Here is a 23,167-nt window from a genome sequence, read left to right as displayed (position 1 = left end):
ATGTCTCTCCTTTCATCTCACACAACATCTCTCTCTCTCTCTCTCTCTCTCTCTCTCTCTCTCTCTCTCTCATCTCACACACAAACAAACACACACAACACACAACAAAAAAAAAAAAAAAAAAACATATCTTACATCTCAACCTATGCAAAATCCATCTATCTACAGGCAAAGTTCCATAACTAAAGCATCATATTACATATAATGCACTCTGCTCTCTTCCACCATCATTTTATTTTCTAAAGCATCCTGGCCAAGCTCTCTAAACTGAGTCTATACCTCAGGAACATGTCATGACTCACAGTTGGAAGAATGTCACTGCTGGGGACCATTTCTCTAGATGCTTCATGTGAGGAGAGCATGTTTATAAACAGGGATAACACAGATGTTAATGTGATGGCATGGAACTCCAGCTGAAAAGACATGTACTCTCACCACCTAAAATGTCTGAAGACCACTTGGGCCACACTGAAAGGACTATACTTGCTTTTGCTCATAACAGTCAAAACACCCAAAGCTCCCCTTGAATCCCTGCTTCTACCGTGAACACATGACTTTCTACAGCTCTCTAACTTGCCCTCCATCTGGGTTTCTTATTGTAACACTTGGGCACGATCATTTGTTCTACAGTGTATTTCTTTTAATTTGAAAACTGTAGAAGAGAAAAACTAGAAAAGCTTTAAAAACAAACAAACAAACAAAAAAAACCCTCCAGGCACTATAATATTATTTGCATTTTTTAATTATATAAAGTTAAAAGTAAAAATGCTCCCCCATCCTTATCACCAATCACAAACATTAGAAATTACTACTTAAGCTATTGGATACATAAAATGAAAGTTTTAAATCCTCAAGTAAAGATTAAGCCTATGCAGGTTGTAGAAAGACTTAATTTTATATACATATATAGATATTTTAAACAGAAATTTTTCCTCAATAAACTTTCAAATTAATATTTTACAATAAAATAGCTCAGGCATACTTTGTATTCAGTCTATATACATGTGTTCCATGTCTGTAGTGAATGTGGTACTATTCCACTGAACATCACACATATTATCTAGCTCTTTGTTAAATGAATATTTTTGAAGTTTCCCACTGTTTTCAATATTAATACAATTCTGCAATGGCTCTCTTGACCATGTACATTTATAAAACTAATTTGTTTTTGTGGGAGGTCCCAAAAGATGAAGACTGGCATTTCAATTTTTAAATGAGGCTTCAAATTACCATCTAAAACATTCTGACCAATCTGTATTTTATTAACCTTATCTGAGAGTATTCATTTCCCAGCTCCCCTATCAACATTAGTACTGTCAATATATAGAAGGTTTTGAAGATTTTTATTTTGTTTTCTTTTTCTAGGGATAGTGGGGATTGAACCCAGGGGCACTCTACCACTGAACCACAACCCCAGTCCTTTTTATTTTACATTTTTAACTTTGAGATATGGTCTTTCCTAGTTAGTGAGGATGGCCTTGAACTTCTGGTCCTCCTGCCTCAGCCTCCTGAGTTGCTGGGCTTACAGGCATGAACCAATGTTCCTGGCATGTTTTTAAATTTAATGCACAAAATATGTAGATTTCACAATTTTACAAAAATTAAGTTGATTTTAATGAATACATAAAAAAATTAAATTTGTATATATTTATGGGGCAGTATGTGATGTTTTGATACATGTATATATTGTGTAATAGAGCAAGGTAAACATATACAGCTCTTCAGGTATCATTTCTTTTTGGTAAAAATATTTAAAATTTTTTCTTCCAGTTTTCTGAAATCGACAGTACATTGTTATATATATATCCACCCTATTGTGCCGTAGTACACCAATTTGCTTACTCTTTTCTTTTATTTAGTACCTCTTGACTAACCTTCCACATCGCTCCTTCTTTCCTACGCTCCCAAGTATCTGGTAACCACCACTTCTACTCTAAACTTCTGTGGGATTAACTCTTTTATATTTTATATATGAGTGAGATTATATAGTATTTATCATCATTATTTGTTTCTCTATTTTTTTGCCCTGAATTTAATAATCATTTCATGTTACGTGTCTTTCATTTTTTATTTTCTTAATGGTTTGTTCATAATCATTGCTCATTTGCTGTTTAGCTGTTTACCTTTCTTAAAATTTGAAGACATCTATTGGTTATACACGCTTCATTTTCCCTCAGCATGTCACTTTTAATTTTATACATAGATGTTCAGCCATGCCTTTTGTATTTAATTTTTTTAAATTAAGAGACATGTATTTAAATGTGTTGCTATTATGCTTTGTCATGATAAAAAAAGATAATCTATAGGGCTTGTTTAGTGAATCTTCATCCTCATTATATTTTTTTTCTGGAAAATTGCCCACAAATGTGATTATGGGACATTGATTATTCCTTTGGTCCTGAGCCTGCTATCAATATACAAATCTGAAATCTTCAATTCTTTCATGGCAGATTTCTAGATCTGAGTTCCCAAGGTGCAAGTACCTTTTTTTCTCTCTCTCTCTCTCTCTCTTAAATTTTTTTTTTGGTACTGGGGATTCAATTCAGAGTTGGTTTACCACTGAGCTACATCTCTAGTCCTTTTGCATTTTAATACTTTGACACAGGGGATCTCAGTAAGTTCCTTAAGGCCTTGCTAAATTGCCAGAGAGCCTCAAATTTACAATCCTCCTGTCTCAGCCTCCAGGTTACCTGAGATTACAGGGATGCACCATCACACCCAGCTGGTTCATACTCCATGTATGCACTTATGAATGTCGATGGTAAATGCCCAGGTCACCACCTCATTGATGACCTTTCTTGCCACTCTTCTTTGCAGGAGTCATTCTGCTCTGCCCTTTGCAAAACTAATACTGTAGTTTTTAATGTCATATTATTTATTTGTGTGTAGCTAGGCCAATTTCAAAATTTTATATTTTGCTATTAAAAAACTACCCACTTTATGTAGTTCAAATTTATTTCTATATTCATACAAATAAAATTATCTTATGGTTTTTGCTTAATTTCATTTCTATCTATAGATACATCACAAAATTTGCATTCATAATATTGTATAGTTTTGCCTTTTAAAATTTTTCTTAGGCTTGTTAACTACTCAACTTTTTAATTGTTTTTAAAAGAAATAGTTTACTTTTATTAATTTTATTAGCCCTATTTTAATTTTAACTTGTAAAATATTACTTTATTAATCCTGTTATTTTTGTATCTTTATTTTGCTTAGTTCCTGAAGTTAATTTTGGCTTATTTATTTGTAATAAATTTTAAGGCATTTAAATCATACATTTTGTAGAATACAACAAAAGATGCATCCCAGGCTGGGGCTGTGGTTCAGTGGTACAGCACTTGCCTAGCATGCATGAGGCACTGGGTTCAATCCCCAGCACCACATCAGAAAGCTAAAATAAACAACAACAACAACAAAGGTATTGTGTCAATCTACAACAAAAATATTTTTAAAGAGTTGTATCCCACAATTTTCTAAAACTATCTTTCTTATTTCTGTGAATTTCTAATTTTTTTTTTTAATTTCCTTCTTGAAGTATCTGTCACCAGCAGTGAACACTCAAATCCAGATTGGAAATTAGACATTTCTAGGTATACCTACTAAACTAATAAGAGCTATTTTAGTAAATTCTCTTTTTCTTTTCTACATAGGGATATGAATAGAATTGGGAGGAGGAGCATCAGTTACAGAGTGGAAGAAGAAAGGAAGGAAGAGCAGCATTTCCCCCCGACCAGGGCCTGCAGCCCACTGAAGAAGCAGCATTCTGAAGGAGGGATCTGCCAAGAGGAAGGTGCTGTTACCCAAGGACATTTCAACATGGTACCTTAAACAAATGCAGCTTTTGAAACTTGGGAGGAAGTAGGACAGTGAAAGAAGACGAAGGCCATTCTCCTTCCTTTTGTGCTGAACACAATGTTGCTTCAATATATTAAGAATTCTAGGAGAGGTTTGATAACTCTTGTTCATTCCAAATATTTTAAAGCATGTGCCTCATGTAAGTAATATGCTAGGCCCTGAAGAAGTGCCAAGGCACAGTGTTGACTCTGTCACAGGCTGTCTGCCCAGACTGGTCACCTGCTTAGTCACAATGCATACTGGTAGCAGAGGGCACTGGGAGGTGACTGTGGGGAAGAGGAAGGTACCTGCTCTCTGCAAGTGGTCTCAGTAGAAAACCACCGAAAAAGAGCACAGAGAAGAACACAAGAGAATTGTCCATCAGCACATGTGAAACTTCTTACCACAACTCTCATAAACACTGGGGTGAACTTTAATGGGATTTGTTAAGATTCTACATTCACAGAGGTGTACCAAGAGTTATGTGGCTTAATACAATTTATGTGTCACCAAATTGTTTGCAAAGACCAAGGAGCCATTGCATATGCATTTGCTTGCTACTGACACCCAACCATTGGGAGAGGGCAATGATTTTATTTTTGTTACTGTCTAATACTGATTTATTCTGTATTCTCCAAAACAAGGAAGAGATTTGCCCTAATAATACTTGGTCCAGAATCCTATGTTCTTGGAACTGTGTACATGCATCTAATTTATTCAGTGACACAGGTCTGTGCAGTAACTACCAACCCCCTTCTACAGGGCAGGGGAAGTAGAGGCTGATGGAGACTGAATCACTTACTAAAGTCACATGCATGACACAGAGGCTTTCCAGGAAATAGCACATGTTCAGCCTGTGTCTGATGAACCAAGGATTGTGTAAGCCACAGCTTTATTACTGATTTTGTTACAACAATTTAAATTGGGGTCAGGTGAGTGACAGTCACTGAGCAATAATAAAATGTAATTACTGCCCATTTCAGAGTAGCCAACAATAAAATATTAGGGAAAAAAACCCTCACTTCTAACTACAGATGGTTTGTAGAGGTAAGAAAATAAATTATGTTATTATCTGAAATGAAGTACTACAGTGGGCCCAAGTAAATATAGAAGAAGTATGAGCTCTATTAAAATCGTTCATTAGATTTAATCATTATTTATTTAAATGTATGCCTTGACAATCTCCACATTACCAAATACTATGCTATAGAAAAAGAGAGGGAGAAAATGGACTCTTTTCTAAAAGGAATTGGAAATACATAATAAGGCATGGTTAGAGACATTTGAGTTGGTTGCTACCCGTATCACAGGGTCAGAGGTGAAGCTTCTCGATCTTTTATTTCATCTACAAGCTCAGTTTTCTCATCAGCAAAATGAAAGGAGTCGGTGGTCAAGAGATGGCTAACATTTCAATATTGAGTGCACAAACTTTATAAGTTATTTAGGAAAGATCATTTCTTGCTGGATTAGAAAAAACACTAAACAGCAGGTATCGCTTTTGAACTTAATCACAAATAATAGAAGAATCATCCTAGAAACAAAGGGAGAAATGTCAGATTTTAGAGCAAAATATTTACTATCAGAGTAAATCATATTTTTGGTTTAGCCACAAAATATTTTTTGGTCCTCAGTATATGTGGACTGTTCCAGGACATGCCAATTAAGAAACTGGAAGATCTCAGAAGAAATGTCTTAGAGACTTTAAATTATCTATGTAAAAATTTATGTTTTCAATTTCTAAAATTTATGTCTTTATGGTTATTTGAAAAGTGTCTGCATATCAGCATACACTCCTTTAAATTTAATAGCAAACTCAGTTCTGTAATTTGCCCATGTTTCAACACCTTTTCTCATATTCTATAAAATTGATGGATCTTGTATAAGAACTCCTATTTATATTGAGATCACATACCATTATCAATCTTTATCTTGCACACATTTTGACAAATATATCTTGATTGTCTCCCTTAACGCTGAAATTTTCTCAGGGAAATTAAAAAAAGAAATAAATCACTGTGATGTCAAACAAACAGTTGGTTGACTCAATTGTAGAACATTCATTCAGATGTTAACAGCAATCAGCCAAGGCTCTGTGTATGTGGTGGTTGGGGGGTGGGGGTATAGTGTCCTTATATATTTAAATACTTTCTTTGGATTTACAGATTTGAAATTTCCCTAGTTTTATCTGTGGATTAAATTAAAATCACTACTAATAGTGCCACCTTGTGTCTAAAATTTGAATCTAAAGAGTATGTTTTCAGAATTTTCAAGCTAAAAATAAGAATTAATATGGATTAATCTTCACCATTATTTTTTTCACAATCAAGCAGTTGACATTCTAGGGAGGCAAGTGAGTTGTTTGAAGCTACTCAGTCCAATGAGTGGTGTAACTGGGACTAAAATCCAACATTCATGACTTTGGGTTTGGTCCTTTTCAAATATGACACATTATTCAAAGAACTCACTTTTTTAATGGTAAAAAGCAACATAATCAACTTTAGTTTTATGAAATTAAAGGATAGAAATAATGTCAATTCAGCTCTAATTTACTGTTTCAGTTGGATTCAGTTTTGATATTTAAGTACCATAAAAATCTCACAGTTAATGAATATGTATAGCAATTTTGTAGTCTCCTATTATTAGTGGTTATAAGGGACAATGAACAAAAATATATTATCCATTTAACTGTTTTTTAGACACATTAATATAAGACAGGTCTCCAAAGATATCTTCTTATATGTCATCTAAATTTATGTTCCATTAAAGGCATGAACTACATTGGTTATCAGAAGTATGGTTTATTTGTTGTTTGTTTTTTAGAGTGCTGGTGATCAAACTATGGGCCTTGCGCATGCTAGGCAAGAGCTCTACCACTGATCCACATCCCCAGCCCCCATCATCATCATCATCATTATTATTATTATTATTTGGAGTACTGAAGATTGAACTCAGGGGCATTCAACCACTAAGCCACATCCTCAGCCCTATTTTGTATTTTATTTAAAGACAGGGTCTCACTGAGTTGCTTACTGTCTTGCTTTTGCTGAGGCTGGCTTTGAACTCATGATCCTCCTACCTCAGCCTCCTGAGCCACTGGGATTACAGGTGTGTGCTACCTTATCCAGCTTCCAGCAGTAATTTTTAACAGATGACTGCGAGTGCATGGCACAACAGTAGCACAATAAAGAACAATGCAAATAGGCATGATAGAGTTATCATGCAGATACAGAAAACCATCTTATCATGTACTTCTACAGAATCTTCACAAATTTAGCTCCCCTTCATGAGAAAGAAACTTTTCAATTAACAAAGATGTGCTGAGCACAGCACTGAGCTGGTAATAATGAAATGTTAAAAACAAAAGTGTGAATGAGAATACATAAGCATACTTTGGGAAACTTTCAAAATTAAAATGAAGGATGATTTACTAACACCAAATTAAACATTCAAATAAGTCCTATTTTTCTAGTGGCAGAGAAAGAGTTGTAAGCATTCTAAATAATCAGAAGTAAAAGAAAAGGGAAGGAATCAGTATTTCTTGGCCAATTGTGGAATTCTAGAAGAATTCCAAAGGCTCTGGTTAAGAAAACACATCTTTTCCCTCTGTCTGGCCTTCTATTGATATGAAATCCAATCCCTAAAAACAATTCATAACTGGGATTGTGGCTCAGTGGTAGAGCTCTTGCCTAGCATGTGTGAGGCAGTGGGTTCAATCCTCAGCACTGAACATAAATAAATAAAGTCCATTGACAACTAAGAAAATATTTTTTTAAAAAATTCATACATAAATGTGTGTATGTGCATGTGCATCTGAAAATTGGTCTTCATATAAACCTTCCCTCATTACATACATTTCTATATTTTGTGATTAATACATTTATCTAATTTGACGTTTATTTGTTTAGTAAAGTTCTAAAAATCTTAAAAAGATGAACTATGTTTTCTGGCCATTATTTCAAAAAGGCTCAATTAAAGAAAAGATGACTCTTTCCTAAGTTTAACATGTGAAGAATTCCAAATGCATGCAGTTACATGATATAAATTATCCAACAGAAGCAAAAATAAATAAATAAAGCAGAAATTAGGAACAATATTCCATAAAAACATGGTCATACCCTCGGAATAAAAATTTTGGCCATGTAGTAAAGAGGACGAAGAGGGAAGGAAGAGAAAGAATTCTAATCAAAAAAGAATTCAAATCCAAATGCATTCTGCTGTCATATCTACCTAACTGAAATAAACTAATTAATTAATAAAAAATAGGGAGCAGGAAAACTAAACATGGCTAATGTAGAAAAGAAAAAAAAAAGCATGAAGAAGAGGGGCATCCTCAAATTTAGGTTTACAGCATGCCAGCCAAGGCAACTGTTGAACTCAAAGGAAAACAATTAAATAGCAAAATGTAACCACATTAAATGTGCAATGACTCATAAATCCGTAGATTACATAAAATTGCCAAATTAACAAATAAATTTCAGTAGTTTGCTTTGTTTCTCTCAGCTGCCTAATTAGAGAGGTGACCAAAATACCAACCTTCAGTAGGAAAAAAAAAAAAAAAGTCCACCTAAATGCCAGCAAAGCACAGAATCTAACTGACTGTCTTCTTTCCAAGTACTGATCTCTAGTTATCAGGTGAGAATTTTATGAGTTGTGAAAGATTTGGCCTTCTGAAGGTTGCAAAATTTCCCATAGTGACTGTTAAGACATCATTGCAGAACACTGCAATTTTGAAGAAACCACAGCTCACAGTGTTTCAGATGAAATATAAATATGATCTACAAACGTGACATCTTCTAAAAGAATAAAATAAAGGCTATGTCAAGAACCAAAGGAATTAGTTTAATGCTATCTCAGCATCACTAACTAACTCCTGGCATTTATGAAATATTAAGCGACGGATTTATCTACTGACCTGAAATAGAAATGAGAAAGCTATGTACTGAGTGAAACTAAAATATTTGTCCCAGCTTAGAGACTTGATAAATTATCTTGCTGGAGAGTCAGACCTCAAATTGATTTTTAAAAATTTGAAAAGCCTGGAATCCAGAAATATAAAATGGATAAAGAGAACAGAATTGTTGGATTTCTCAACATAACATCTGCAATGGGACGAGGGTGGGAAAGAGCAGTTGCCCAGGCATTGTTGTCATGGGTCCAAGATGAACAATGAATTTGCTCAAATGTGTGGGTGATCAAGGTTGTGCATGTGCACACACACACCCACACTGCTACGATTGGCTTTACAAATCACAACAAGGGAGGAGAGGTAAGCCTGTATGGGAACCAGTTTTTTCTTTTATTTCTATTTTAACAAAACATGATTATCTTAGCATCATTTGTGAACATTAGCACTGGAGAAATATGGTCAAAAATATCGTTAGGTAAAAGAAGGTTCGAAAGTTACAGGGTACATCATTCAATTAAAAACCAATGGGAAACATGTCTAGGATGACCAAAGAGGATATTTTTCTTTTGTACCAAGTTGTATAAAGTCATAAAATATTGTTCTTTTCTCACTTTAGTTTATCTCTCTTACACCTGACATAAATATTTATGTCTTTCACTGAGATCATTGTTTCAAAAAAGGCAGAAAAGAAGACAAGAACTATGAAATTTTAGGATTGACTTCTGTAAAGAAAGATAAAACATTCCTTGTGAATTAAAGATCAGAGCTATGGACCCTGAATTGCTCACAGTGTTGGCCAGTTAACAGTAGGATGAAATATGTAATATTAATTTGTATCTTCCTTGTAATGAATCTCTTAGAAACACATATATTTTAGACCACATAGGAGCCAAGCACTATGCACTAATAAAGAACGGAAATAAAATGGAAGGGGAAGAGGAGAAATATAAAGAAGTAAGGACAAGAGGTGTATCAGTATTTAGATGAATAAAAAATCATACAATTCAGTTATTATTTTGTTTCATCATGCCAGATGTGGAATACCTATCACACTATAATCTATACATGATTTTATAATAAGAAGAATGTAATAATGTAATTATGTTATAATACATTTATATATATATATATATATATATATATATATATATATCTCCAAGCTATACAATTATACAATTTCCAACTTCTTTCAATACACATATGTATGTGTATGCAAATGTACATATGAAATATTTGAAGAATTGAAAACTTGGGTCTTAATGGATTTAATGTCACAACTGTATTCATCCTCTCCCCAAGTAAAACTGTTTATTCTCATTGAAACTATTTGTAAAATAGGCAGGTGAATAACTTAAACAGATTAATTTTTAAAACTTGGGGAAAAGACTAGCAAAGTGACTGTCATATACACTGAACATGTTAGAAAATCTAATGATCTTAGAATTGCCTTACTCTATAGCACCCTGGAAAATAGAAGGTAAAAATAAAACTTGCTCAACGTGAAAGTGACAGTAGATAGTTTGGGAAAGACCAATGCTGGTATGAAGCTGACTGAAGTTTTAATGTGCAATGAAATGAGACTTTAGAGTTCAATATCCATAGACTCCTCTGGAATGTGCAACCATATGTAGCTTGCTGTAATTTTGGCGAAAACATCAATTTCTGTTAGTTTAACTCTAGTTGAACTATATGAAGGTTGAATTATATGACACACATATGAAGCATAAAAATCAAAATGACAATATTAACTGTACCTGGATGGTGATATATGTACATTTTATTATCTATAATTTCTTTCTTTTAACTATTTTACATTATCTTAATCAAAATCTGTGCAATAGAGTAACCCGTAAGCTATGAAATAGGTATGACTATCTGTGTATATGTATGTGTATGCAAATATACATATGTAATTAAGTTTACTTGAGGTTTCTTGGAGTTTTTATAAAGAAAATGATTTGAAGAATTTTCTATCAAAAATAGTTAAGTCAGGCATGGTAGTGCAGTGGCTTGGGAGACTAAGGCAGGAGGATGGTAAATTCAAAGCCAATCTCAGCAACTTAGCAAGGCCTTAAGCAACTTAGTGAGAACCTGTCTCAAAACAAAATAAAAAATAAAAAGGCTGAAGATGTGGATCATTGGTTAAGTGCCCTGTGTTTAATTTCTGTTACCAAAAATAAATTAACTAATTAATAAAATTAAAAAAAAAACCAGTTAAACTAGTCAATACACTATTGGCCTTTAAATAAATACCTTTTGACAGAAGGCCTTGATAGGTACAATGTCAAAGAAAGGCTATACTTTGCTGTTTATTATTTATTTACATTTTAATTTGAGAAAGATGTTATTTACTGAATTTGTGCAGAGGAAGGCAGCTACATGAGTATGGCTGATGCTTAGTGAGCATGGTAGGGAGGCAGAAAAATGAAGCCTTCGGGGTAAGGAGTTTGTTCTTAATCTTGTGTGTGATGTGAAAACATTGATGCATTTTATCCAGAGGCATAATGTGATTATATTAGCATTTTTAAAAAAGACTTTACTCACTTAACATCCTGATTCTTGTTCAATGTAGCCTAGAGGGAGTGTTTGTAGGACTGGCCTTCCCATTTCTTTGGAACTTGGCCTCCAGGAGAGGCTAACAGGGCTCCACTTCAGGCTGGGCTGTCTCTGTGCTACTCTCCCTGGGAGGTGGGGTTCCAGGAACACATAGATGCAGGTTTGACTCCTGAAGGAGTAGTCTAGAAGGGTTATGAGGCAGCTGCTGTGATAAGATAGTTGACGGACAAAGCTGATTTGAGGAATGGGTAGGTGGAGAGAAGAGGGCAGATGTGAGTGTCTAAGAGGCAAACTGGCCACCCTGACAATATCCATGGACACGGTTTCCTCCACCACAGTGGAAGCATAATTTATATAAAAATTTCACATTTACAAGAATATTTTAGACTTCTTGTGTTATAAACCTGATTTTTAATCTTCGTAGTCCATCTCTCTAATTAGACTAAGGATGTTTATGGTTTTGCACCAATAGATTATATTGATAAAATAACTGTAATAATGGAAATGAGCAACATCAAACTCTTAGTTTATTCTCAAATATTTGTCCCAAGAAAAATACAAAACTTAAAACATGCATATTCATAAGTTACCTAGGATGACTCAGTCAATGATGGTACAATTATAAAACATGGAATTTTAAGACAGATAATTTAGATAACCAATCTACTTTGGGCCTTCATTTACCAGGAAAATTATAATGAAAAGAAACTACTTGCCAAAATGTCCCTTAAATTTTATAATAGGTATTAACTAATTTTTAAAATATGTCTGAATTTAAGATTAGCGAGGAAATGTCCATATGTAAGTCTTTATGAATTTCTTCTATTTATAATTTCGTACTTTTAAAAGTGCTGCAATATCCTTTTTCTCATGAATGCTCTTAAATTCCTTCTACCACCAAGTAAATTTGGTGCCTTTGTTCTCTGGTCTCCATCCATGTTACTGATGGCAAGCTGAGAAGCTGACAATGTAAATGCATTCTTAAAGGACATGGTGACACTCTGTTGTCTGATTAGGTAAGTGTATCCCTCTAACATTAGGAATCCTCCCATGTTCTGTTTTGAGAATTCAGTAACATGTTGTTATATTTTTTCCTTAAAATAAACCATACTTTCAAGGATATTTACATCTTATTTTTTTAAATTATCACATACTTTTAAGAAAATGCTATATTTTTGTGCTCGTAAACTGTATCAGAGAAAATGAGAACATGAAACTTTGTCCAAAATTATTTCCATTTTGTTATTTTTATCCTATACCTCAATAGATATAGAAGATTTGCTCCCATAATTTGAACTGACTTCCCTTTACTATAGACTACAGTGTTTCTCAGGCTTACGCAGTGAAAATGAATTCCACTGGCCAGTGTTGAATATTACTTAACATGCTGAAGACTTTCAAAGCTTACCTGAGGGTCTGTGAAATGAGATTTAAGAAAATATGTAGCCAGCTTCACAGATTGGGAGATGGCTGCTGCAGGATATCACACCTAGCATGCCTCATGATGTCCAGGATTCAGTTAGCATGAAAACTCTTGCCCTGTGCCTATGCATGGTCTACTCTTCCCACATACTCCATGGCTCCCATCCTCTCCTCCTTAGGTCTCACCTTAACTGTCAGCTTAGGAAAGATAATGCACTAAACAGTCACTCCCATATATTATATTCCTCTAAACAGCCACTCCCATATGTTATATTCCTCTTTTGTGATTTATTTTAATCTAAAGCCCATATTCCCATCTTATGTGACATGTTATTTGCTAATCTATTTTTTCTTGTATATAATTAACCATTAACTAACATCTCGCTTTCTATTTTCATAATAAAGCAAGCTCCATAAGTTTTTTTTTTTTTTTCATTTTGCTCATTAGAATATTAGGCACCCTATTAATAATCACTGAATGGATTGAATCCATGAAAAAGAGAATGTGAACCCTATGAAATTTAAATTGTGGTTCCAGGTCTACTTCCAATCTATAGGCAATTATTTGTAAAAGTTACCTTAAAAGGTAGGTAGGATTATTTCAGATAGTAAAAACCTATTAGAAGCAGGTCCTTGAGGCCTGGCATTGAGAACTAACTTTGAAGAAAAAGCATGGAGGAAAAGAATGGTGCACCAGTCTGTCTTGACTTATTATAACAAAATCCTGAGATTAAGTAATTTATAAATAACAGATTCAGTTTTTATAATTCTAGAGTCCAAAACATCCAAGGTCAACTGACCTGTGCCAGGTGAGAGAATGTTTGCTGGACCATCCTATTATAGAGGCAGAAGGGTAAGAGAGTACACACATGAAAGGGAAATGTCATAAAGTCAACCTTTATGGCTGAATAACACTCCATTGTGTGTATGTACCACATTTTCTTTATCCATTTATCTGTTGAAGGACACCTTGGATTGGCTCCATAGCTTTCATTAATCTATTAATGAAAGCCAAGTTCTCATGATCTGATCACTTCCTGAAAAATCCCTTTTCTCAACACTGTTGCATTTGGGAATTAAGTTTCTAGGACATGAACTTTGGGGGATATCACATGGTTTTTGGATGTCTTTTCCAGCCAGGTTAATTTTATCTGATCCCTGAAAAGGTGGAAGAAAAAAAAGACCAAGTCTCCAGGGAGGCCACTCAGTTTATATCAAAGCACTCAATCTCTGTGTATCAGTCTGTCCTTCCCACCCACCCATCCACCTTCCCTGTACTTAGAAATGAGGCAAAAGGGAATTGGGTCCTGGAAACACCCTCCACGTGAAAGAAGGAAAACAGTGAGAACATCAAATGCCCAGAAGCTGTCCAGAGCACAAGGACAACAGTTGGCAGGATCTGCTGAGAAACTATTGTAGACTTCTAGAAATAAAAGGCAGCAGGAGACTTTGTAGAGCTGGAGGTGCTACATGAGGCACCAGTGTGACAGCACGTTGGAAAGTTGGTGTAGGGTTAAGGTATGATACAGCATCTGACCCATGGACTGACAAGACACAGGACAAATATGGAATGCAGAACCAAGTGAGACAAACAGGGGAACAAAAAACAAAAGTGAGATGACGTATAGTTATTTAGAAACCACTTTATATTATTAACTCCTCAGATATATCAAGACCAACACAAAGCGTTTTCATTTTGCCAGATACTCAGTAAGCTTTACTACAAGTCAGGCAGTGAATTAGGCACCAGAACTAGGAAGATGAATAAAACAAATCACTGCATTTAAGCTTAATCTCTTGGAAGTTAGTAAATGATAATTATAATAATAATAATTACTCCATTGCGGCAAGTTCCATAATAGAGATAAATAGAACTCTTTTCAGCTACATAGATAATGATGGATGCATTTTTGGTGTATAAATGGTAGTTCATGGTTTTATTTTACATATAAATGGGAGGGGTACTTTTACAATCTTATTTAAAAACTGGCTTACAAATAAGAGATTAAAACAATTCATGATTTTTTTTTTTTAGTAATCATTTCTAAGCTAATGACATGTACTTGAGTCATTTAACTACAGTTTCCACCTACTACTGACATAGGGTATATACAGAAATTTTCTAACTATATAACATGATTAAGTGGGATTTCATTCACTATTTATAATATCAGACAAATATTTCTGATGTCAGGTGGAGGTACATTATATAATTTGATCACAATATGAAATTAAAAATAAAAGAATTTTAAAATGACTGATTTAGCTACCTATAATGCTAGACAACAAAAGATGACCTCATTAGAGCAGAAGCTAGTGCTATCATGCTTAGAATTCTAAAAGAACTGAGAACCCAGATGTTGCTGGAACTCTAGCAACTGTGGTATATCCAAAAACTTCCTTTCTGATTCAAAGTAATTCAGAGTATCATATCACAAAGCCTGGACTTTGATCTCTCTGCACCCTAGAAATATAAGATCTGGTTGTAAGAAAGTTCTTGACATCCATTATTTCCTGCTGATAACTATGAAGGCTTTTCCTTATGACAGCAGAGCCCTTCTGATGGAACAACATAGGAAATAATGATCTCTACATTTCTTTGAAAGTACCAGCAGTAGGAAAACAAGATCAGTCAGAGAAAAAGAGTAAGGAACAAAGGACAAATACAAAGCATCAGCTAATCAAGCCTGAAGTCTGACTGCTAAGGTGGCATGCATATTGGAAAGGCCACCTATGCAATCCCAAGAGTCTGACAGAAAGCATAAGAGGACAATGGCCAATTCCTTTCTAGAAATTTGTCAAGCTTTACTACTTTGTGATAGCTGATCACTTATCTCTCTATAGGATCTTACTTCACATATGCCACAAATGTCTTTCTATAACATAGCAAATGTACAATGTCTTCCTTTCAGGTTTTCCATTGTAGTGACCCTATAAACCCCACTGTTTTACTTCCCCAAACAGACCCAATTAAAGAATTTGGTTGCATATAAAAATTTACTAGTAATCAATTCCTGATGAGATCTTTTTATCCACACACAAAGGATTGAAAATCAGCATACTACAGTGATACAGCCACATCAATGTTTATACCACAACAATTCACAATAGCTAAGCTATGGAGCCAATCCAAGGTATCCTTCAACAGATAAATGGATAAAGAAAATGTGATATATATTCATGATGGAGTGTTATTTAGCCATAAAGATTGACTTTATGACATTTGATAGTAAATGCATGGATCTGGAGACTATCATGCTAAATGAAATAAGCCAGTCCCCAAAAGCCAAATGTCAAATATTTTCTGTAATATGTGGAAGCTAATCCATAATAAGTTGGGGTGGGAATAAAAAGAATGGAAGTTCAGTGAAGTAGATAAAGGGGAATGAAGGGAAGGGAGGGAGAACAGGATAAGGAAAGCCAGTGGAATGAATCATTTCTCTGTACATATATCAATACACCACAGTGAATCTCACCATTTTGTACATCCATAAAAACGCTAACTTAAAAAAGAAGTAACTATGGAAAAATGGCAGAAAGATCGATAGAGTGGTTGTAAGGGAGGAGAGGGTATGGAAAGAGAAGAGGAAGGAGAGGCACTAGGACGACATTAGAATAAGATATATTCCATGTTTTATAATTGTGTCAAAATGGATTATACTGTACTGAATAATTAAAAAGAACCAATAAAATGAATAAAAATATTAAAAGAAAGTACAAAATCATAGGTTTACTCCCTGGGCTGAAAAAAATTGACTAGAAATTCCTAGTAAGAGTTGCCATTTGAATCTCACCTTGAGAGATGTGTCCCATAAACTTTATTACTAGCAGAGTCCTATTCTGCATACATCTAAATGATTATACAGCTTATGGAGGTCCAAACGGCAGGAAACAACAGTTACATTTGTCCACACTGCAATTCTCTACAAAGAAATTTTCTATCCTCTTCCCAAAGAAAATGCTCTCGTTGTATCATGGTTTTTAGAAGAGCTATTGAATTTCTTGGTGAAAGCATTTGTGGAAGCCTCTAAAACATCTTTTAAGAGTGAATGTAAATTAAAAGAAAAAAAGGAAGTGGACACGTTTCCTTTACATACTATTTTTTTATTTGAGGAAATCTGGCTCAGGAAGGAATCAAAGCACCATAATACTTAGGAAAAATAGAGTCTTCTATGATTAGGGGCCTCATCACCTTAAGGTATGTGTAAAGAGAAGATAGATTACAAACCAAGATGTTGATCAGATTTGTTCACTACTGCATCATGATGCATAGAACAGTAAATAATTTTAAAGCTTGTAAGTATTTGTTGAAGAAATAAAGTAAGGAATAAATGCACTGTTGAACATGACCACTCATTCTTTATCCACTCATTCAATGAACTCTCCCATTACATTGTTCATTACTCTTATAAATCCTTTCATCTCTCCTGTGAGCAAATGCTAAAGCCAATGTAGCAAAATGGTAAAAACTGCTGAACCAACACAATGGGCAAATGGGTATTTACCCTTCTATTCTTTCAACAGTTTTTGAAGAGCTGAAATGCTACAAAAATGGAGTTGAGGAAAAATGTAATGACATCATAATTGGTATATTAACTCATACTCCTACCTCTCTTTCTATAGACCCCATTCCACTTACTTCCACAGACGGCCATTTTTATCAGTTTCTTTTCTATTCTTTTATTTTAAAAAATACGTTTACACAAGCAACTATGAATATTTATTATTCTTATTCTCTTTCCTTCATAAAAAACATAAAAAACCTCACATCTGCTATGATTTGAATATTCGTTCCCTCCACAACTCATCATGAAATTTAATGGGCATGGCAACAGAGCTCCACCCTCCCAGGTGTGGATAATGGCTTTATAAAAGTGTGGCTTTGACTCCCATTTACCTCTTCCCCCTTTTGCTTTCTGCCATGGGATGACATAGGAAGAAGGCTCTTGTCAGAGGCCTAAGCTTCAATCTTGAACTTTTCAGCCTTCAGATCTATGAGAAAATCAAATTAAGGCTCATTATAAACTATCCAGTCTGGGATGTTTAATACTGCCTAACAGAATGCACACAGCTCCTTTCTCCCTGCCTTCCTCCTAAGGTTTCTTTCTCTCCATCTACCTGAAAGAACAAACAAGGCTTATCATCAGAGCAAATGCCCATTTATTGAGGAACAGCTCTGCATATTTATAGAGCCAGGGGTGGTTTGACAGTTGGCATGGGATGCTTTTTGATTGGAGGGTAAGGATCAGGTGAGCCAGTAGGGATAGTCTGATTGGTGGGTAGAATCAGGTGAGCCAGCAGGGCTCTGATTGGTGGATAAGGATCATGTGAGCCAGCAGGGCTCTGATTGGTGGGTAAGGATCATGTGAGCCAGTAGGGCTCACCATTGGGCGGCTCTTCTTGGGGGATGGGGAAGTTAGTCTTTGGAGCCAGGGTGACTCCCAACACTACCTCTCCTGTGTCCTTCTTTCTTCTTCTTTGTCAGTTTAAAAATAAATTCTGGAAAATAATTTCATGTCGGTTCAAGGGTACATTCTTATTCTTTTTTTATAAAAAACATATCATAGAGTGATAACATCAGTTTACTTAACAACTCATTCATAAAACGAAATGCAAAAATAACTTGTATATTTGCTGTTATTCTGTATTTCTGTAAGTGTGTCACTAACACGAATTCAAAGGGGTGATTACCAGTTCAAAGAATGAATACATTTGTATTTTTTGTGTGGTGGTGAGACTTGAAACAAGGGCTTTGTACTTGGTAGACAAATGGTCTACCACCAAGATATACTGCAGTCCATATTTATCTTTGGAATATTCTTCACTATCCTCCATGAGCAGTATGCCATTTGGCACTAAAACCTGCTATGTTTCCAGAGCTTGGTTTCCCAGTTTCATTAAAAGATTGTGCTGATTTTTATGTTTTTGCCAATTTGATAGTTAAATATTATGTCAGTATGCTTTAATCTTAATTACTTAGATGAAACTGAGGTTGAGCATTTCTTCATATGACTAGAGATCATTTATATAGTTTTCTGTGTATTTTCATAATATTTTAGACATTTTTAATTATTTATAAAAATTTCTAAATTTTGTTTCAAATATAAGGAAATTAAGATAATCTATGCTTTGAATGATGTTATCTTTCTCAGGTTTTTATTCAACTTGATGATGGGGTTTTTATGTTTATTAGTCTTTTATTTTTACAGATCCCTGTTTTGAGAAGCAGAAATATATGCCTTACAAAAAATATAAATAATAATATTTAGCCTTTTTTTCTTTTAGTATTTCTAATGTTTTATCCTTAGGTTTAAAATGTTTGTTCACTTGTAGTTTTTCTTGATATTCATTATTTGGGTTCATCTAGCCTTATTTCTAAAAGGCTACCCACTTGTCTAATACAATTTATTTAAATGTTCAGTTTTCCACATTTCCTTCTTCATTACTATATTTGTACCTCTTTCTGTAGTTTAAATTTTGTTCCATTGATCTGTCTTTTTTGTGCCAAATTGATATGGTTTAGATAGTTGAGATTTTAAGCCTTGATAACTTTTAATTGTTACATATTTAATATCTTTTTATAGTAATTGTAGAATTAATCTAGTTTGGGAGAAATATATATATATATATATATATATGTATATATATATATATAATTATATATATATATATATATGAATAGATTGCTAAAATGATTTGGGGAGTGTTTCTTATCAAATTATACATTTTGGGAGATTATTATACTTAAGCCATTATATTTAAAATTATGACATATCTTCCTATTTGTTTTATTCATTTTTTATTCAAGTAATTTAAATAAGCATTAGATGCTACCTCTGAGAATCTATAACTAAATTCAGAATACAATATTTCCTTCACTTTTTGTTTCATTTGCATCTTATAATATGTTTCTATTAAGTTTCATATCATGATAAAATTATTTAATTTTTTACTCTGTCATATATATATATATATATATATATATATATACTCCATGAGAGACAGTGTCATGGATTTTATAGCAGGGTCCCCAAAAGGGCTTGTTGAAATGATAAAATCTATGATGCATTTTTCTTATTATTTCCACTTAATGGTTTTCTAATGTTAGATTTAGAGAGGCTATATGACTTGGACAATCTTAATGCCACCAAATTAGTAAGTGAAGCCCATTCTTACTATACCCATTCTGATTTAAAATCCTATATTTTTCTATATCTTATGATATTTTACCAGAAACTAACACACTAAATCTGATGTTTATGCAATATTGGATACATCATCCTGTGGTTAAATCATCACTGGCATAGCTCATTTTTGTGACATCATGAAGTCTAAGTGAGTACCTGTCTATGGGGTAGAATTTCAGTTACTATGACTTTGGGGGGAGAAAGTTTTGTTCAGCCACTAGATCTTCTTAGTCTAATCAGATGACTCTCAGGAACATCATTATCACCATAATAACAAAACATGCATGCACTGAATCCCTGTTCTAACATATGCTTTCATGAAACTCATTTGCATAGGCTTGGGATAGGTATTATTACATTGAGTTTTGAGATAAGGCAACTGAGGCTTTGAGCATTTAAGCAACTTGCCCAATATCCCAAATTGATAAGAGGCAGATACAGGGCAGAGGCAGAAGTGGATTCCACATCTAGGGGGCTTCAAATTTAAGTGCTTCTTGATGAGCTGCTTTTCATAAAGGTGGCTACATATCTGCCTAACCTAAGACCAGATTTGCATTCAAAGATATTTCCCTGTAATTTCTAATTTTCATCAAACTAGAGCATTTTCTGCAAAGTAAGTTATTGGGTCAAAGAAAAATTGTGCCCTCTTCTGTTGGTAAGGCATTTAATGTCATTATTTATTTCTAACCAAATGTCCCTGGAGTTTTTAGGATTTCTTCTCTGTGAAAATATATTTGCATATCCTGCAGCTGAAAAAGGCAATTAGTAATTCATGAGTAATTTAGGAAACACTGCCTATAAAGTTGTAGATATTTACATTTCCACAAATTATAATCAAAAACTATAATTTGTTCAATTGGAATTCTGCTGAAAACTTGTATTTACATAGAATATCCAAATGCCAAATGTTGACATGCATTTCTAAAACCAACATATTGGGGCTATTTCCTCACATAATTTAAGTAAAACTCTTATTCCATGCCAGAAGAAATTGGTTTGTTTGCTTCCACCAAGGAGAAAAAAATGAAAAACTGTTTTTGCAGTTAGAGGTGAGCACATGAAAATAACTACAAATCCACTAAATATGAAAGAAGCGAAAAAAGTTTAGCAAACAGAGTATCTGAATGGCATACAAAACAAATAATTATTAAAGAAGTGCAATGTCTGGTGTCAGTTAAAGGATTACCTACTACAACAAAATTCTAAATATAAATGGAAAAGCCAAAGAGTAGGTGTGGTAGTCAGGAAACAATAACCTGAGATTGAGAATTAGATTTCATTATAAAAAATTACAAGTATTTAAGCTGAAATATGTCAAGTTGATTCAAACCAGTCATAAAGCCAATTTCAAATGCTTGAACTAAAGAGCAATCAATAGTATTCAATCATTTATTTGCTTAATCAAAAAAGAGTATTTATTAAGTGCCTGCCATGTTTGAGCATACTCTTACATAATAAATGAAGCAATAGTCTGCCCTTAATAAATTTGGTAATGGCCTTCCGTCCTTCCTCCCCTCCCTTCTTACAAATTTCTTTCAATAATTTCTTTATTAATTTTACAAATATTTACTGATTACATGTGTAGTATGTTCAGGCTATATTCTTGGCTCTGAGGATAGACCAGTAACAAAACAGACAAAAATCTCTGTTATCTTTGAGCTTACAGTTTTAAGGGAGGAAAAGGTAATTAAGTAAATATTATCATTTTCATGGGTCAAATATTTTTGGATACCAGCAATTACATATTTTTTAACTTAATATGTCCCATTGAAATAATGAGTGCTGTGGAGAAGAAAAGAGACAGGAGAATTTGTATGGGAAAAAGGAGTATTTATGTACAGAGGGTCACTGGAAGGGCTGCAGACATGACATACTGGACATTACTGAGTAGAGAACGGTTATGATGCAACTTTCTGGATTAAAAAAAAAATTCCTGTGCTATGTTAAGAGAATATTTGAGGTGGCATGTAGGTGGAAATGGTCTGCATAAGAGATTGGCAGAAAAGAATGTTAAGCTGAAGTAATTGCTTGGGTCAGGGTGGTAGTTGAGAAGGTGATGAAAAGCAGTCAAATTCTGAATATATTTTTAGAGTAGCATTAATAGGATGAACTAGAATACTTGGTCTTGATTAGGGAAGAAAGAATTCAAAAATGAGTGCAGAGCTTTTAGCCCAGCAATGGGAGTTTCAACAGTGTTTTCTGAGTGGAGAATACTGTGGGAAGAGAAGGTTTATTTCTGATGATCAAGAGAGGCACTTTGAGCAGTTTCAGTCACAGATCCTTTAAAGATATTCAAATAAAGATATCAAGTAGACCAATGCAGACAGTCCTGTAAAAGTAGAAAAGGAACTGAGATGTATATATAATTATTATCATATGATGCTACCAGCTGCTACCATATAATAACATTTGGAAATATTTTAAAAGTGAAGTGTGAGGGCTACGGTTGTAGCTGGGTGGTGTAATGGTTGCCTTGTGTGTGTGAGGCACTGAGTTCGAACCTTAACACTACATAAAAATAAATAAAATAATGACATTCGGCCAATCTACAACTACAAAAAAAAAAAAAAGAGAGAGAGAGAGAGAGAGAAAAAAAGAAAAGTATCTTTTTTTAAAGGAAGCATAGGGAGGAGATCAACTAGGGAATGATGTATGTGAAGAAAATGACATAATCAAAGACAAAATCCTAGGTTTTCCCAGTATTGACATGTGGGGTTAATAAGGAGTTATAGGTAAAAAATGAAGTGAGATAATAAAAAGGGATGCCCGAAATTTAAATGCAGATAGAATCTAAAGAAGCAGTCAATGAATTATGTGAAAACCCACTAAAAGAAAAATCAGTTAGTCCACTGCACTAAGCACCACAGAGATCTTGGATGACCTGTGACAGGCATTTATTTCCAGAGAGTCACAAGTATGAACAGTTCCCTGGAATGAGCTCAAGAGGAATGACAGGAATCAGGAGTAGGGAGCTCTTCTGAGGAGTTTAGATGTGATGAAGAGCAGGGAAGTGAGGTCACAGAAGAGGAAATGTAGATTTGAAGAGACTTTGTTGTCATTTTTTAAAAAGATGAGAAATAGAGTAACATATCTATGTGTGAAACAAATGATAAATGAAGAGAGAAATATTAATGACATGGAAGAGAGAGTTGACTGTTCCTAATGAAAATCTGAGAATAAGTAACAGGAGAAGGGATTTAATTCAGAAACAGGTGAGTAGGCCTGACAGAGAAACATGGTCTGCTAATCCATTCAATGG

The 23,167-nt window shown here is 34.1% G+C and overlaps 1 protein-coding gene across 14 annotated transcripts in view; it reads right to left on the bottom strand.

Moving 5' to 3' along the window:
• Positions 1–23,167, bottom strand: part of Tenm4 (teneurin transmembrane protein 4) — a 2,842,490-nt gene that overhangs the window by 2,214,825 nt on the left and 604,498 nt on the right. Inside the window, exon 1 of one of the 14 annotated variants that reach the window (XM_048789144.1) lies at positions 17,619–17,709. The exons of the other annotated variants lie outside the window; for them this stretch is intronic. The gene's annotated coding sequence lies outside the window, so the exon portion shown is untranslated. Of the gene's footprint in view, positions 1–17,618; positions 17,710–23,167 lie in introns of those variants that run through there. 14 annotated transcript variants of the gene reach the window in all.

The sequence above is a fragment of the Marmota marmota genome, unplaced genomic scaffold, assembly GCF_001458135.2.
Source record: "Marmota marmota marmota unplaced genomic scaffold, marMar, whole genome shotgun sequence".
Lineage (NCBI taxonomy): Eukaryota > Metazoa > Chordata > Mammalia > Rodentia > Sciuridae > Marmota > Marmota marmota.
This window is presented reverse-complemented; position numbering and strand designations above follow the sequence as displayed.